The following is a 17,070-nucleotide window of genomic DNA, read 5'->3' as shown; positions in this document are numbered from 1 at the left end:
CTTGGTGACACATGCTGATGAAAGTTCCAATAGCTTATGGCATTGCTATCTCAACATGTTTGCCATAATTGCTAAGTGGAGAAAGTGAGGGCTGGAGAGTTGAGCACAGGCAACCAAATTCCTTCTCAAGAAAGTGACATGTATCTATATTTCATTTGGACAAAGCAAGTAACATGGCAAAAATCTATCTTTACAGGGGAAAAGAAAGTGCAATTTTCCTATTTGCTCAAAAGTAGAGAAAATAGATATCAGTAAATAATAATTTCTACTATTCCAACTTTCCCATTGAACTGTAAGAGTATGTATGCTTTGTTCACCTTAGTATCCGCTATTATATTGATTTGCATACAGTGGATACTTCTGTATGTATTAAATAAATGAAAATGGCAAGGCTGGCACGTAGATCCTAGACTACCTCCAAAACTCATATTCTTTCCACTCTACCATGTTAAGCCACACATATACATTGTGCTGGTTCATTTCCATCTTTATAAATTCTCTAAGGTATAATTAGATCACAATAAAACTTTTTCTAGAGGGGTTATTAAACATTTTCTTTCCAAACGTAGAGACATTCATTATTTTGTAATGAGAAAAACATCCATTTTTTATTTCTCTTTGAATTTGTCCTAATTTAACAGATCATCTGAAATGAGATTTTCTGAGTAATAACCTGAGTATAGATTATGAAAGATTTTAGAAACAAGATAAAAATACATGAGAAACTATATGATATGTAGTGAAGGCCATATAAGAAAAATTATGTTTTATCAAGATTTTAGAACCAGCTAAAAGGCTAAACTGTTCAAATAATTTTTTACATAATTTAATAAGCCCAGCAAAGTCTCATAAACTAGGAAATGATATTTCTAGAATTAATGGCTTTTACAATTATTGTTTTACCAAACATTTATTTTTAGCATCAACTATATGTCAGGCAGTTTTAGAAACTAGTAGTATGATCTTCCAAGTACAGAGTTCTTTTTCCAATTTGTCCAGAGCATGGCAAAGATTTCATTATGATCAGATGAAGTGTGGGTTAAGAATTGTGAAAAAGAAACTATAGTCAGGACAAGTGTGGCCTTATATGACATCTTAAGAAACATATATTTTTGGGGGGGGATTCACAGTTAAAGATTTTGAACATAAGGGTAATCTAACACAATTTGTGTTGTATAAATATGACTCTAATGTGTGTGTGAAAAATGCATTGAACGGGAGCAAGAATAAAATCATTGAGAATAGTTGAGGTTATTCATTAATGTGGGGAGAAATTAAGAGGAACAAACCAAGGCATTGACAGTGGTATGGGGAGAATGGAATTAATTTGAGTGATGTTATTAGGTTGTGGTAGGTTGAATCATTAGTCTCAATTTTTTCTTCCTTGAAATAACAGTACATATATACACTCGTGCTAAGGTTTCATGATGGCCAACATGTACTTTCCTGTCACTTAATCATGTGACTAGCTTTGGCCAATAGAGTGTTAGTGGATATGATGTGAGCAGAGCGTTGGCATGTACTTGGACTATTTGGCTTGACTTTCTTGGATTCCTGTGATCTTCTATGAGAACTACTTCTCAGGCAGTTACTGTCCTTTCAGTCTTGGTCTCAGAATGAACACATGTATAATACACCTGCATCTAACCTTCTGACTCAGTCTAAAGCAGAGTTGTCCAAAAATCTGACAGAATGATGACTATGAGAATAATTGTTTATTGTTGGATAGCACTGAGTTTTGGGGTGGTTTATTAGGTAGCATTATTGTGGTAATAGATGACTAAGACATAGGTAGATATGCTAGATGTCAGAGAAAGACTGATTATCTGAGGGAGCTGTAGGGATTAATGTTGATTCCCAGATTTCTGGAATTGGTAATGGAATATGGTGGTGGTATTCTCCTAGGGGGGAAAAAAGAGGAAAAGCACTGTGGTGAGGAGAAAATTATGAGTTTAGATTGGGAGCAGGTTTCATTTGGAATACCTGACAGACATGTAAGTGGATGTATTTTATAAGATTCTGTCTGAAACCTCACAGTAGAGAAGGTGATTAAGCCAGGTCTTTAAGGAGCCAACATCTCTATATCAAAGATTGTTTCCTGATAGGATGTATCTTCTAGAACGTGGTGCATAGAAATGTTGGAAATTTTGAGTTGAGAGATATCAATACCTAGGTAGAGGCTGAAGCCAATGGAGAGAATAAAGTCTTCAAGGAGGGTTTACATGATGAAAAAAGAGGAGATGCAAAGATGTAACCTTTGAGAACATTAAGTGTTTCAGGATTGGACCCCAAAGTTGAAGATCACAGGACAATGAGAAGAAAAAGGTAGAAATATGAGAGGAAAACTGAGGGTGAATCGAGTTCCAGAAGCATCTTGGAAGAAAATGCCAAGCATAGAAGGGTAACCAATTATGTGAAATGTTTTAAAGTAGGATAAGAATCAAAAAGTGCTTTTGGTAAAAATGATAAATTAGCATAAGGGTCATTAAAAAATATGTAGGATTAACTTAAACCCACTCAAAATCTCAATACCATTTTTATTTAGAATTTCACAAAGTAATTCTAAAAGTTGTCTGAAAGAATAAATATAGCAAATAGCTTATAAAAGATTAAAAAAGAAAATCACTGGGAAGAAATATTACCTACCACACTTTGAGATATAAATATATATGTGTATATATATGTATATATATGGGTATATATATACATATATACATGTATATATGGGTATATATATACATATATACATATATATATGTATATATATGGGTATATATATACATATATACATGTATATATGTATATATATGGGTATATATATACATATATACATATATACATGTATATATGGGTATATATATACATATATACATATATATATGTATATATATGGGTATATATATACCCATATATACATATATATATGTATATATATGGGTATATATATACATATATACATATATATATGTATATATATGGGTATATATATACATATATACATATATATGTATATATATGGGTATATATATACATATATACGTATATATGTATATATATGGGTATATATATACATATATATACATATATATATATGTATTTCTTTTTTTTTTTGAGACAGAGTCTCACTCTGCCGCCCAAGCTGGAGTGCAGTGGCAAGATCTTGGCTCACTGCCACCTCCGGCATTCAAGTGATTCTCCTGTCTCAGCCTTCCGAGTAGCTGGGATTACAGGCACCCGCCACCACAACTGGCTAATTTTTGTATTTTTAGTAGAGACTGGGTTTCACCATGTTGGCCAGGCTGGTCTCCAACTCCTGACCTCAAGCGATCCACCCGCCTTGGCCTCCCAAAGTGGTGGGATTACAGGCTTGAGCCACCGCACCCGGCCTGAAATATATTCTAAATATATAATCATTAAAACAGTATTATATTGGTGCTAAATAGACATATAAATGAAACAGATTCTCATATGTGTGAAATGTTGATTAAAGTGGAGAAATGGTTGCTCTCATGAAATTATACATAAAATGCACCACTGTACAGATCAATCATTGATATTAGGTGAATATTTAATACATGCTAATATATTTATATATTTATGAAGTATTATTTTTTAAAAGAAAGATAATTCTGTCTTATAGCACTTTATTACCATTCTGTAATATACATTATTGTCAGAAATATATGTATTTCTGAAAGATAATGCATCAAATTATTAACAATGGTTTGAAGTGCTAACAATGGTTAACTGCTATCTTTGGGTGGTAGGATTATGGGTAATTAGCTCAATTTATGTATTAAACTTAAAAAATTTCAAATGTGCTATAGTAGACAAATATAACTTTTGTTAAAAATAAACATCATAATTTAAAAAATTTCTATTGGATTGATCACCCAGGAGATCCCTACTGATGGTGGTGAATGTTTGAGTAGAGAAGTAGAAAAGATGAATAGATTGAAATGTATTGAAAAGTGGTAGAAATAAGGTAGTTGATAGATCAATTTGGACACTGATTTAATGTACCTTGGCCATCTGATTAAAAATAAACTTAAAATAATTTGGTGGAGTCCTTAAGAGTAAATGTAGTAACACCCCATTTATCTCAAGATTCTAGCTGGAACATCACAGTAAAGGAGATAATTAAGCAAGGCCTTTGAGCAGCCAGAGTCCCTATATCAAAAGAAATGCACTCTGCTAACAATACAGTCATTCAGGTCATCCACAAGAAACTGATTTTACTTTGATATGCTTCTAAAAAATCTCGTTGTCTGGATTCATCCCTTGGCCATTTAGAAGCTGCCAACATTTTGAAAGGAGTTGCTAAAACTGTGAGAAGCATAAAGTTAGTTTAACAATAAGGGAGGAGACAAAGAAACTGTAAATGGCAGAAAACAAAATGAATAACTTCAAGATACTGAAGCTTGTCAATATCAGAGTCTTCAGCTCAATTAACCAGGATGGAAGTGGCAGAGCTCTAAATACGAGCAAAAGAGCACACACACACACACACACACACACACACACACAGAGCAAATATGTTTCATACATATACATATATATATGTAAATGTATATGGTCAAGTCTGAATAGAAGTGGCAGAGCTCCGAATAACAGCAAAAAAGCAAACACACACACAGAGCAAATATATAATATATTATATATATAGTTATATATATCATATATATATATAAGATTGGCAAGTCTGAAATACATAAGGTAAGCTGGAAGGCTGGAAACTCAGGTACATGATAGGGTGACAGTTTCAAGTCTGAAATCTGCAGGGAAAGGCAAGCAGACTGGAAGCTCAGGCAGGATTTCTATGTTGCAGTCTTGAAACTGAATTTCTTTCTTCGGGAAACCACAGTTGTTGCTCTTTAGCACCTTCAGCTGATTGGAGGAAGCACACCCAAACTATGGAGGGTGATCTGCTTTACTCAAAATCTAGTAATTTAAATGTTAATCACATCTTAAAAAGGAAACCTTCACAGCAATATCTTGACTGATGTTTGACCAAACACCTGGGGACCATAACCTACTCAAGTTGCCACTAACAGGTGGGAATGATAAGGAGGAATCCAGACTTGGATATATGATGCTGCCACTAAGGAATAAGGAATAAGGAAACAGAAGAAGGTAATTTTGGAAGAAAAGATGAGTTTATATTTCTTTACATTGAGCTTGAGATTTCCGTGAATCAGTCATAGTTTGATCTGTGTTTAAAGCTTTGTGGGTAAATTAAGGCTTGGGATAATAGATGTCGAAGTTAGAAGCGTATGGTTAGTAGTTGCAACTGCAGGAGTATATGAAGTTACCCAGGGATAGCTGTGCAGGGAAGGTATTAGTAGCCTGGATATGGTAACTTAAGGAACATCAATGTTTAACGGGTGAGACGAAGAAGGAGAATTCTATTGAGGAGATGAAGAAAAAAAAAAGCAGTCTGAGAAGTAGAAGAGCCAGAACAGGGTAGTGTCTTGAAAACTGTGGCAGAGACGGTGCTATACTCACCAAATGTAGCTTCATATCCCTTCTTCTTAGGCACAAGGAGAACTCTGTTTCTCAGACCTCTTACACCTCACCAGTAACGTATAACTAGTTCCAGCCAACGAAATGGGAAAGAAAATTATTGGTTTGGCTTAATCAGAGAAAAGCCCCTTGGAGACTTTCTGGCTTCTCGTTCCTACCTCAATAAGCAGGGAATTCACAGATGGAGCATCTGTCAACCCGAATTTCTGAGTGACAATGTGGAACAAACACTTAACGCCCCTTTCTTCCCCATATCCATTGAACATGTAATGCTATAAATAAATAAACCTTTGTTACAGTAAGATGCTAACATTTTAGGATTAATACTAACATTTCAGGATTAATTTCTCACTCTAGCATAACCCAGCCTATTCTTGACTAATACAGAAGCTAAAGCAATAGCATGTTTAGCAAAAAAAAGAGAATAGTCAAAACAGTATCATATGTAGCACAGTTCCAGAAAAGAGACCTTTCTATAGATTCCTGGATGTGGAATTCTTGTGCCAACAAGTCTAAACATTTTAGAGGCTTTCAATTATAACAGTCTGACAGATAATCTACATTGTGTTTGGCTTTAGGTAACAAGTGTGCTTATCAGATCAATAAAATGTAGAGCTAACTTGAACTGGAAATGAACATTACAACATACATATGCATTTCGGTATATTATCCTTGTAGTTTGACTTGAAATCTTGAACATATAAATGATGGTTGAATTATCTTGCCTTAGTTCTCCATTTATGTTTTGCATGGAGAGATTGGTCTTTTTTTTTTTTTTTTTTTTTTTTTGAGATGGAGCCCCTCTCTGTTGCCCAGGCTGGAGTGCAGTGGTGCAATCTCGGCTCAGCATATAACCTTTGCCTCCCAGGTTCAAGCGATTCTCCTGCTTCAGCCTCCTGAGTAGCTGGGACTACAGGCACATGCCACCATGCCCGGCTAATTTTTGTATTTTTAGTAGAGATGGGGTTTCACTATGTTGGCCAGGCTGGTCTTGAACTTCTGACCTTGTGATCTGCCCAAGTTGGCCTCCCAAAGTGCTGGGATTACAGGTGTGAGCCACTGCACCCGGCCTCAGATTGGTCTTAATATTTTCCTCTTAGTACAAGCAAAGCCCAATTTATAAAGAACTTTTCTTCTATACATTTAGCTATGAAGTTGGTTGTTTGGAATTCCAGGTGCTCTCTCCCAATTGGAATGAAATGATAAAGGATGGTTAGTTTCCTAGGCTAGTCCCCACAGCCTAAACCACAATGTGGCTGAACTAGAAAATATATTTTATACCAGTACATAATTAAGATTTATATTATTGTTTCTAGCCAATGAGAAACAAAGTAAATGTCATTTTACATAGAGCACAACAATAGAGTCAAGCAGAAAAATGTTTCAGATATATATGTATTCTATTTGAAAAAGCGTAATGCTGAATTCCAAAAGCCACATTTATAAAAAATAAAGGAAGTCCAACTAGCTTAAATGCACACATCTAATCATAAATTCTAAACATTTGTATAAATAAAAGTTAAATACCTTATGAGGCTAATAATTATGATAGAAAATATTCCAGCTTGGAAAAATTAAGTTAAAAATCACTTAAAATCTATAGGGTATACATGAAGACAATGCTTTGGATACGCAGCACTTCCAACATATTCTAATTCTTCTTCCATATTACTCTAAAAGAGATCATCAGAATGTTCTCAGATTTATTTAAAAAATGCAATAAGAGATATCCTTGGACACCAAATTATGCTGAAATCTTACTTAGTCCAAGATGTGGTCCAAGCTGAGTTTCTCAGCTCTTCATTGCTTAGCTATATACTCATGACAAAAATGGAAATATCTCTCCATTAAAGCACTTCATTTATCCTACATGAATGGGAAGTGAGAAATTAAGGCTAATAAATTTATGTGATAGCCATAGCTGAACTTTAAAAATATTAATGCTTTTTATTGACTTAATTAATACTAATAGAACCCCTCCTATAGTGTCTTAGGAACTATTCCCTGTCAGAACTTTATTATTTCTGTATCCCAGCTTTTCTTTTAAGTACTAAGGTTCTCTATGGAGTCTATTTTCTCTCTGTAGTAAAGGTCAATTAATTCCCAACATGCAAAATAAAAACTCAGCAAAAATGTTTTTGATAATAAAGTAATAGTTAACATGTACATAAAATGCTTATGAATTTGTGGACACTGTTCCGAATGTTTTGTAATTCTCAAAGTAATTTGGTTAAGTACTATTGTTACCCCAAGTTTACAGATGAGAAAAGAGGCACAGAGAGGTTAAGTAACTTACACAAGATCACACAGCTAGTAAATGGTAAAGCCTGGATTCAAACACTAGGTATCTGATTCCAGAATCCCATTCTTTTAAGTACTGCATTTGCCTTTCTAGACAATGTGAGATAAATACTCTCCATGAACTATATAGAAAACCATGAACTATTAAGGATTTATCTTCTAAGTTTGCTTTGTGTTAATCTGCCATTTTGGGAGAGAATAGTCTATGGATAATCTTAATTTTTGTGCATTTTATAAGTGAAATAATCATATGTTATTTAACAATTCTTTATAATTATTGGTTATTTTTTCTCATTTTAATGATTTTTCAAATATGTACAATTCAAATTTCCCATGCCTTTTAATATGCATTTTTCTTAACCTTCAAAAATATATTTAAGAATAATATGTGCTCCCTGTGGAAAACAAGAACATAAAAAAATCAGTACTTTTTTTGTGACCACTAGTATCCTTTAATGCACTTATTTCTTAATTGCTGCTGCCTAAAGAACAGCCACAAAACTCAGTATCTTAACACGGCCGTTTGTTCTCATGGTCTGTGGGTTGGCTGAAGTGGCTCTGCTGCACACTGTAGGTTGGCTGGGACTAGAGAACTGATCGGAACTTTTTCTAATTGTGATGGCATAAGTGTAAGAAAGCATGCCTCAATGTAGAAACACATTTTAGGACCTTGCTTAAGTCACAACAATTGGCCAAAGCAAGTCACATGGCCGAGCCCAAAGATAATAATTGGGGAAGTACAATCTGTTCATGATGAGGCCATGACAAGAATAGAGATGTATGGAGGGGTGAAGAACTGGGACCAATAATTGACTCCATCACAGTGTATTCCATTCAGTAAATAAAACTATCTATCTATCTATCTATCTATCTATCTATCTATCTATCTATCTATCTATAGATAGATAGATAGATATGTTGATGTAAGTGTATTTGTTTATATATGCAGTCTAAATTTTCCCTGATATCACCACCCTATCACTAGAAAATGGAGCCACATCTACATTTAAATACAAATTACAGCAACAGTTACATTTCCTGCCAACGCAGAAATCATGGCCTTCTCAGTGTGTCCCCTCATTATTTCTGTCACCAAAGGAGTGATTTACATATTTCCACAGACCTGCCTGTCACCAGCAGTTACCTGCCTGCCATGATTTTCCCTTGGCCTTGGCTTTGGTTCATGCTTGGCTAGAATGAACATCATCACATACTAAGTTCTGTGTGTATCTCTGGTTGTTAACTTAGGCTAAATTTCTAGAAGTGAAAGTGCTTGGAAAAATGTTAAAGATCTTTTTAAAGCTCTTTGTATATAGTAAAAGTCTCACTCTATCCTTTTACTAGTGTTAGATGCTATTATTTTTAAAATCTCTATTTTATGTACAATAAACAGTATTTATTTTACTAACAAATAAGTGAAATTAACATTTTAAAATATTCATTGACCATTAATTTTTTTATTCTTTGCTTTCTTAATTAGTTCATTCACACATAGAAAGTTGCCCATGTCTTGGACCTTACAATTTATGACGTTATTTAAATACTTAGATTACATAGAATTAGAGTCAGAGGGAGACTTAGCAATTATCCAAATCACCCAGCCTCCCCATCCTTCTGTGCTAATGAGGCAGACCTAGAAAGAAGTCACTTATCTATTGACTTACATTTATTAGTGGTAGAAATGTCTTAATAATTATGAATAACATTGGCAAGAATTATTGTCTTCTCTCTCACTCTTTGAGAAAAAACTGGCCAAAAATTTGCTGAATAAACAATATCCAGACCAGCACTACCCAAAAGAAATTTAATGCATGCTACATTTTTAATCTTATACTTTCTAAAAGTCACATTAAAAAAGGAGAAACAGGTGAAAATATTTTTAATCATATATTTTATGCAGACTTAAGATATTATGAGGTTTTTAAAATATGTTTTAGATCTTTCTTATTATTTAATTTTGTATGAAGTCTTTGAAATCCGAAGTGTATTTTATACTTATAGCATATTTCAGTTCAGAGGAGCCACATTTCAAGTGCTTAATAACCACATGTGATTTTTGGCCACAGTATTGTATACCATATATCTAGACCATATTCTCAAAATCTGAAGGAATCTCAGTAGGAAAAAAGGCTATGCATCAATTAAAATTGTACACTTTTATAAAATATATATTTTACAGAGACATGGAGAAGGCATATAGTGAATATTCAGTATAGATTTTCTGAACAATCTTCATGTGGAAATTAATTTGAGTAAACTGCTTAACATATTTTCTTTTATACTACATCATGAGATGTGTCATTTGCTTATCAATTTTTAAAAATTGTTCGAAAAGAACATCAGAAATTCTCAATACAGATTATCCAAATTCTATTCCTTCTTGCACATTTGAATAGCTTGGTAATCTTTTAAGAGAGAAGCCTTAGTTAGAAAGGACATGGAAATATTCAACTTTAAAAAGAAATAATTTTCTAACTCTATAGAATAAAAACTTACTTGACCCAGTATGTTGTTATGTGGGACATTAACGGACAAAATAATTTTGGCAGGAAACTGGAGTGAAATTGTACTTTTTACATTTTTGTTTTAGTTTTATCCCAAGAGCTTGACCAACAGTTCAGCAAGATAGAACAGGAAAAGAAAAACAGCAAAATCAAAAGAGTACAAGACCTAGTTGTTCCCTTCCACCTTTTGAACTTGACAAACATTTTACAGATTGAGGAATGGGCCGATAGGAGAGGCCATTTGGACCAGAAGTAAGTAAACATGGTAAGCCACTGAGCTCTGCTCTGGCAAGTTCCTTCGGTATCCACGCCCTGGGAGCCTTAAGTTGTTAATTCAATGTATGTGTCATAGCCAGTCTCCAATTTAGTGATGTTAGCCTTCCTTCTGCTTGCCATCTGGTGTGATGGATTAGAGGGAGACATACTGGAAATATAAAAACTTGGAGGAAAAACACTGTAGTAGTTTATATAACAAGGGCCTGAACTGCTCAGATGGCAATAGGAATTTTTTAAAAAGGACATATTCAAGACAATAATTATTAAATTGAGTTGATAAATCGTCAGAATATCATTCTGAATATTGCACCTTCCCCATGCTCAACATGCATACTTCACTTGTAAAGTTTAACAATGTACTTTATCTTATTAAAGACATTGAGATATGCTGAAGAAAAAAAGTTAATCTAGAAGAACTTCTGCTTCCCACCAAGATGGAGTAACAGGGACCAATTTTACCCTCCTATTGGAAACAACAACAACTACAAAAAGAACAGGGAATATATGTTAAAAAAAAAAAAAAAAAGTGGAGGGGAGTGCTTTTAAGACATTGGACATCCAGTAAGGAACCACAGCAATCTCTGGGAGGTGGGAAACAAAAGAAGCTTGCTCTATGTTCTAACTCAAATTGCATGAGAACTATAAACCCACAGATCCAAGATGCTAAAAGAACCCCCTAACACAAGAAACATGAAGACAACAACAATAAGGCACATTGTAATCAAGTTGCCGAAAGCCAGTAACAAAGAGAAACTCTTAAAAGTAAACAGAGGATATTAACAAAAGATACTACCTCCAGAGGAACAATGATAAAGATAGCAGCAGATTTCCCTTCAAAAACAATCTAAGCTAGAAGGTAGTAGTGTTAATACCTATCTTCTGGTGTCGTTTAGTAAAGTACTGAAAGAAACAAAAAGTACCTGTTAACCTAGAATTCTATATCAAGTGAATCTATCTTTCAGAAACAAACGTGAAATAAAGGATTTCTCAAAAATACAAAACCTGAGAGGATTTATCACCAACAGATGTCCACTGTAAGAAACATTAAAGCAAGTCTTCCAGGAAGAAGGAAAATGGCATCAGACAGAAATCTGGATCTATACAAAGGAATAAAGAGCACTGGAAATGGTAACAAGATTCTATATATATGCCATATATATAATGTCTTTAAAATACACTGTTTTAAAGTAAAAATAATAGCACTATATGGTGGTGTTAACATATGTTGAAGAATAATTATAATAATGACAATAGCCCAAAGGGCAGGAAGTGAGAAGCAGAATTATACTCTTGTTTCTTGTGTCTGAGTATTGAGTACCAATGGGTAGGGCCAGCTTTTTCCTCTTAGTACCTGAAGCCCTGGTGACAAGATGAACCCATACACATACCAGGCTTTAAAAAAACCCAACCAACCAAACAAACAAACCAAACCAAAACAAAACAAAACAAAAAGAAACCCACATCATTGAAAGTGTGAATGCAGTGTCACTAGAGATAATACTGTGAACCTCAGACACAAATTATCCTTCTCTGTTCCTTGAAGCAGGAACTCATATAAGAACTTGTGATATCAAAGGGAATTCAGCTGCACATCTGTAATAGATGTGGTTGAGACTGAGCCATGTGAGCATCAGTCAAGGCCATTGTATGCCACGTTGGGGAGCAGAAACGACAGATGAAAGCAAAGCTGGCCAAGCTCTCTGCACTTGCTGAGGGATTGCACACATGGATGCGAACTGAGGAGACTTTCAAAAAAAAGAGACATGGGTGACAAGAAATCCCCCTGTCCTCTTAAATGTTAAAAGGATACTAGGTAAAGGGAGTAGCAGAGGTCTCTTTCCCATAGGAGAGTTTGAAACAGGGCTAGAAAGGGAGTGGAGACAGGGATTGGGGTCAGCACGAAGGCAAGGCCTGTGCAAGTTACTAATGAGGACGGTGGGTTGAAGAGAAAGCAGCCAGTCCTGTGCTGAAAATAGAAAAGAGATGAGTGGATAGGAGGACAGAATATGCCTGTATGTGTCCAGGTGGGAGTGGGGTGGGCAATAAGGGGTTTGAAAACAAGAGAAGGGATGGCAAGGTGGGCTGGGCATGCAGAGGTAGGTGGCCACATTTTTGCAGTGCTGGAGAGCTAAGCAGCAAAATTGGGATACAGTGTATTGGACAGAATGAAATCCACACAGATAGGTGCCTGTGCTGAAGCAGAGTGCATTTGCAGTGGAAGAAATTTTATAGAATTTAGGCCACTATATGCAAAACACTTGATTTTACCTCAACCTATGGCCTCACATGACCTCTTCTGACAGCCAAATCTGATCTTGCTTCTCTCCTGATAGCCAAATTCACATTTTCTACTTTACATTGAACATCACTTGGATAACCATCAGAACATTACCATCCATAGAGCCCACACTGACCTCACCTGCCACACCCTTACTCATTTCTACTCCTAACGCAAATCACCACCAACTCTTCCTTCTCCTTTATCCTCAATCTCAGCTAAGAGAAACTTCTACCTAGTTATCCAACCTTCAGGATTCAGTCATTATAGGCTGTCCCTCGCCCTTTCACATAGTCCCTAACTTTCCAAAACTCAAACGTGACTCTTCCTCTCCGTCCTCACACCCACAGCCTGAATCAAGTGCCTTGCCATTTCCTTTTCTTTTGTTTATGTACGGTTTCCCTCAGCATATGTTCAATAAATGTTTAATGAATAAATTAATGAATCAAAGCACCAAAACTGAATAAATCACAGTACCAAAATGTGGAGCCTACCCCGTGGTAGGGTCTTCTGCCTCCATGGAATCTATTACTGAGAGTGTGATTATGAATGTCTCCCTCCCAAGCTTTCACATTCTCACCTTGGAGGTGGATATCCTCGCAACAGGATGGTATGTGATGCTTTCTGCATTGGATTTCACACATCTCTATCAGCCACAATCATTTTAAAAAGGTAGTGTGCCATCTCCATCAGCTCACCATTCACTCTGCAAATGTCTACACCTTGGGCCGATGCTCTACTCTACAGTATCTGGTGGCAACATAGGCCAGCAAATACGGCCAGCAGGCACCTACCCTCTGGTGTGCCAAGAACTCTGAGACTATGGGAAGCAGTCAGAGTTGAGGGCATCATCTGGATTGTTTTAGGAGACATGTCTACACCCAGCCTTTTGTCTGCAGTATAATTTGCAGTACTTAGCATCAGTCAATCTGCTCTCCAATTTCCCCTTCCTTGCAGTTGCATACCCCCTTTCACTGTTACAGATACACTGAGCCTACCTCAACTGCTGTCACATCACTAGTGAATGTCTGTCATATTCCACTAACCCTACCTATTCACATAGCCCTAGCCTCAGTGGAGAGGATCCACTGTCCACAGGGGAAGAAATACCTGCCTCAAACAGGCATGAAGATAGCTATCAGCTCTGGCACTCTGGCAAGGGCGTATCGGACCCTCAGGGTAGTCAAGACATATAACTCTCTCAAAATCCATCACTAGAATTGCTGAGTGACAAAGGGGAGCTAGATAATAAGTAGGGGGGAATTCTAAGGGAGCGTGGGGTGTCCATGCAAATAAAACCTGATATGGGTTGGCAGAGGCTCTCTGCCTTCAGGTGACCCAGGAAACCAGGCTGCCTCTGATCCTTTCATTCAATAGATCTGCCCACTCAGATCACCCTACAATTTCAGGCTGGTAACGATTATTCAGAGATTTCCCAAATCAATTCATGGAAGTTGTTCAGGCCCTCCATCAGACTCTCTGCCCTCTCTCCTTCTGGTTCCTTCTCTACTGTTGTGGGAAGTCAGGGACCCTGAATGGAGGGACCTGCTGAAGCCGTGACAGAAGAACATAAATTGTGAAGATTTCATGGACATTTATTACTTCCCCAATCAATACTCTTATAATTTCCTATGCCTGTCTTTACTTTGATCTCTTAATCCCATCATCTTCATAAGCTGAGGATGTATGTCACCTCAGGACTCTGTGATGATTGCGTTAACTGCACAAATTGTTCGTAAAGCATGTGTGTTTGAACAATATGAAATCTGGGCACCTTGAAAAAAGAACAGGATAACAGTGATGTTCAGGGAACAAGGGAGATAACCATTAGGTCTGACTGCCTGGGAGCCAGGCAGGACAGAGCCATATTTCTCTTATTACTGAAAACAGGTGAGAGAAATATTGCTGAATTCTTTCCCGAGTAAGGAATATTAATAATTAACAGCCCTGGGAAAAGAATGCATTCCCATGGGGGGCCTCTAAAATGGCTGCTCTGGGGATGTCTGCCTTATGCAGTTGAAGATAAGCGATGAAACATGCCCTGACCTCCTGCAGCACCCCCAGGCTTGCTAGGATTAGGAAATTTCAGCCTGGTGAATTCTAGTCAGACCGGTTCTCTGCTCTTGAACCCTGTTAAGATGTTTATCAATGACAATGCATGCACAGCAGGACATGGAACTTCATTAGTAATTCGAGTTTCACCCTGACCTTGTGATCTTGCCCCGACCTTCTGCCTTGTGATCTTTTGTTGCCCTTGAAGCATGTGATCTCTGTGACCCACATCCTATTTGCACACTTGCTCCCCTTTGAAAATTGCTAATAAAAACTTGCTGGTTTTATGGCTCAGGGGGCATCACGGAACCTGCCAACATGTGATGTCTCCCCCGAACACCCAGCTTTAAAATTTATCTCTTTTGCACTCTTTCCCTTTATTTCTCAGACCGGCCGACCCTTAGGGAAAATAGAAAAGAATGTACGTTGAAATATTGGGGGCTGGTTCCCCTGATAGTCTACCTTATGCTGTACTCTAGATCCAAACCCTTGACTGCCAGCTGCTTTGGGTTCTGTGGGCTTAGTTTAGCATGTGGTCTCTCTAATGGACTCTGATATATATTTTCATAGCACATCTCAATGTATTTTCATAGCACATCTATGTATTAAAAAGCTTTGAGTCAGCTTTAAAATGACACACAACAAATTATTAATTGTGGTTACTTTTGAAAAGGGGGCTGAATTTTAGAGGAATGTTGTGAGAGAGGAGATTGTGATTTATTGGTATTAAATTTTTTTCCAACAAGAATATGCATACTACCACTAGCTTTGTGATTAAAATATTTTTAATAGGCCTGACAGACAATAGAAATAGTAGTTGTGTATATTACTCAAATAAAGTAAATGCTAACTGATCCAACAACAACAACAACAAAAACCTTGAAATATGAATGGGTTAACATGATAAATGTTTCTTTTTTTGTGCACATAAAACCTGAAGTGGGTTGGCAGTGACCTAGGGAACCAGGTTGTTTCCATCATGTGGCTCCACACCTCAGTGTGGGTTCTCCATGTTTGCTGTTGAATGGAAGAGAAAGCATGGAGGTGGCCGACTGGATCTCAGTGCCTTGGCCTAGAGGTGACAAACATGCTTTTACTCATATTTCAGTGGCAAGGGTTAATCACATGACCCTTTTTAACTATGAGTAGACTGGGAATGTAGTCTCTCCATGAGCCCGGGAAAAAGAGCAGGACATCATGTGGATAAACACTTGCCATCTCTCCCATAAACTGGTACACAGTAGATGTTCAATGAAGAGCAACTCTTATAATTGGTTAGGACAATAACCCTCTTCATTTCTTAGAGTTTGTAAGAAGGCCGAATTTGCCTTGAAATTTGCAACATTTTTCTAGTGTCTACTACGTGACAGATGTTTTCAAACACAAGGTCATGTCTAATTTTCAAAATGATCCTGGAAATTTCTACAAGGAGGATTTGTCCTTTGTCAATCAATAGCACCTTTCTGCACGACTCTTTATAATAACCTGCATAATTTTAACAGGCTGAGAATGTTCTCCTACCTTTGGTGCCTGGTCAAATCACAGCTACCCACCACCTACTTAACATTCCCAAACACCTGAACAGGTACAATGAAGCACACTGAAAAACCAATATTTTCCTCTGGGGCAGATATAGATAAGAGTAAATTAAAGGATAGTTAAGTTATTTTTTTCTTTTTATTCAAAGTTGGCATGTCTGCCAAGGGACCATTTTCCGCCTCTGAGGACTTGAAGAAAGATTTTTAGGGATTCAGCCACAGTAGATGTTTGCTTACACAGTGATTTCCTCTGTCTTTCCTTATCTACCACTTAAGAGGGAGGCTTTGGATGTTGACCACATAGGTAAATTCACTCATTGGTGTATGTGTTCAGTGGCCTGTCTCAAATAAAATACTCTATTAAAATCCTACTGCAAATATCAGGGTGGTTTTAAAAAGCCTCTTTTCTAGCCTCAGGGTTATAAACCAAGAAACAGTAGATTCTGCGCTAAATCACTCTTCTCACCAGTAGATTTGAAAACACTTTAACAGTGTGGTGGCAGTACCCAGAGACATGAAGAGGTGTCTAAGTTTCACTGTTTGAAGTGAACAATTACACGAAAGGGGCTGTTGCTATCAAAGGGCATCTGTGGTGAGG

Source organism: Gorilla gorilla, chromosome X, assembly GCF_029281585.2.
Source record: "Gorilla gorilla gorilla isolate KB3781 chromosome X, NHGRI_mGorGor1-v2.1_pri, whole genome shotgun sequence".
Taxonomy (NCBI): Eukaryota; Metazoa; Chordata; class Mammalia; order Primates; family Hominidae; genus Gorilla; species Gorilla gorilla.
This window is presented reverse-complemented; position numbering follows the sequence as displayed.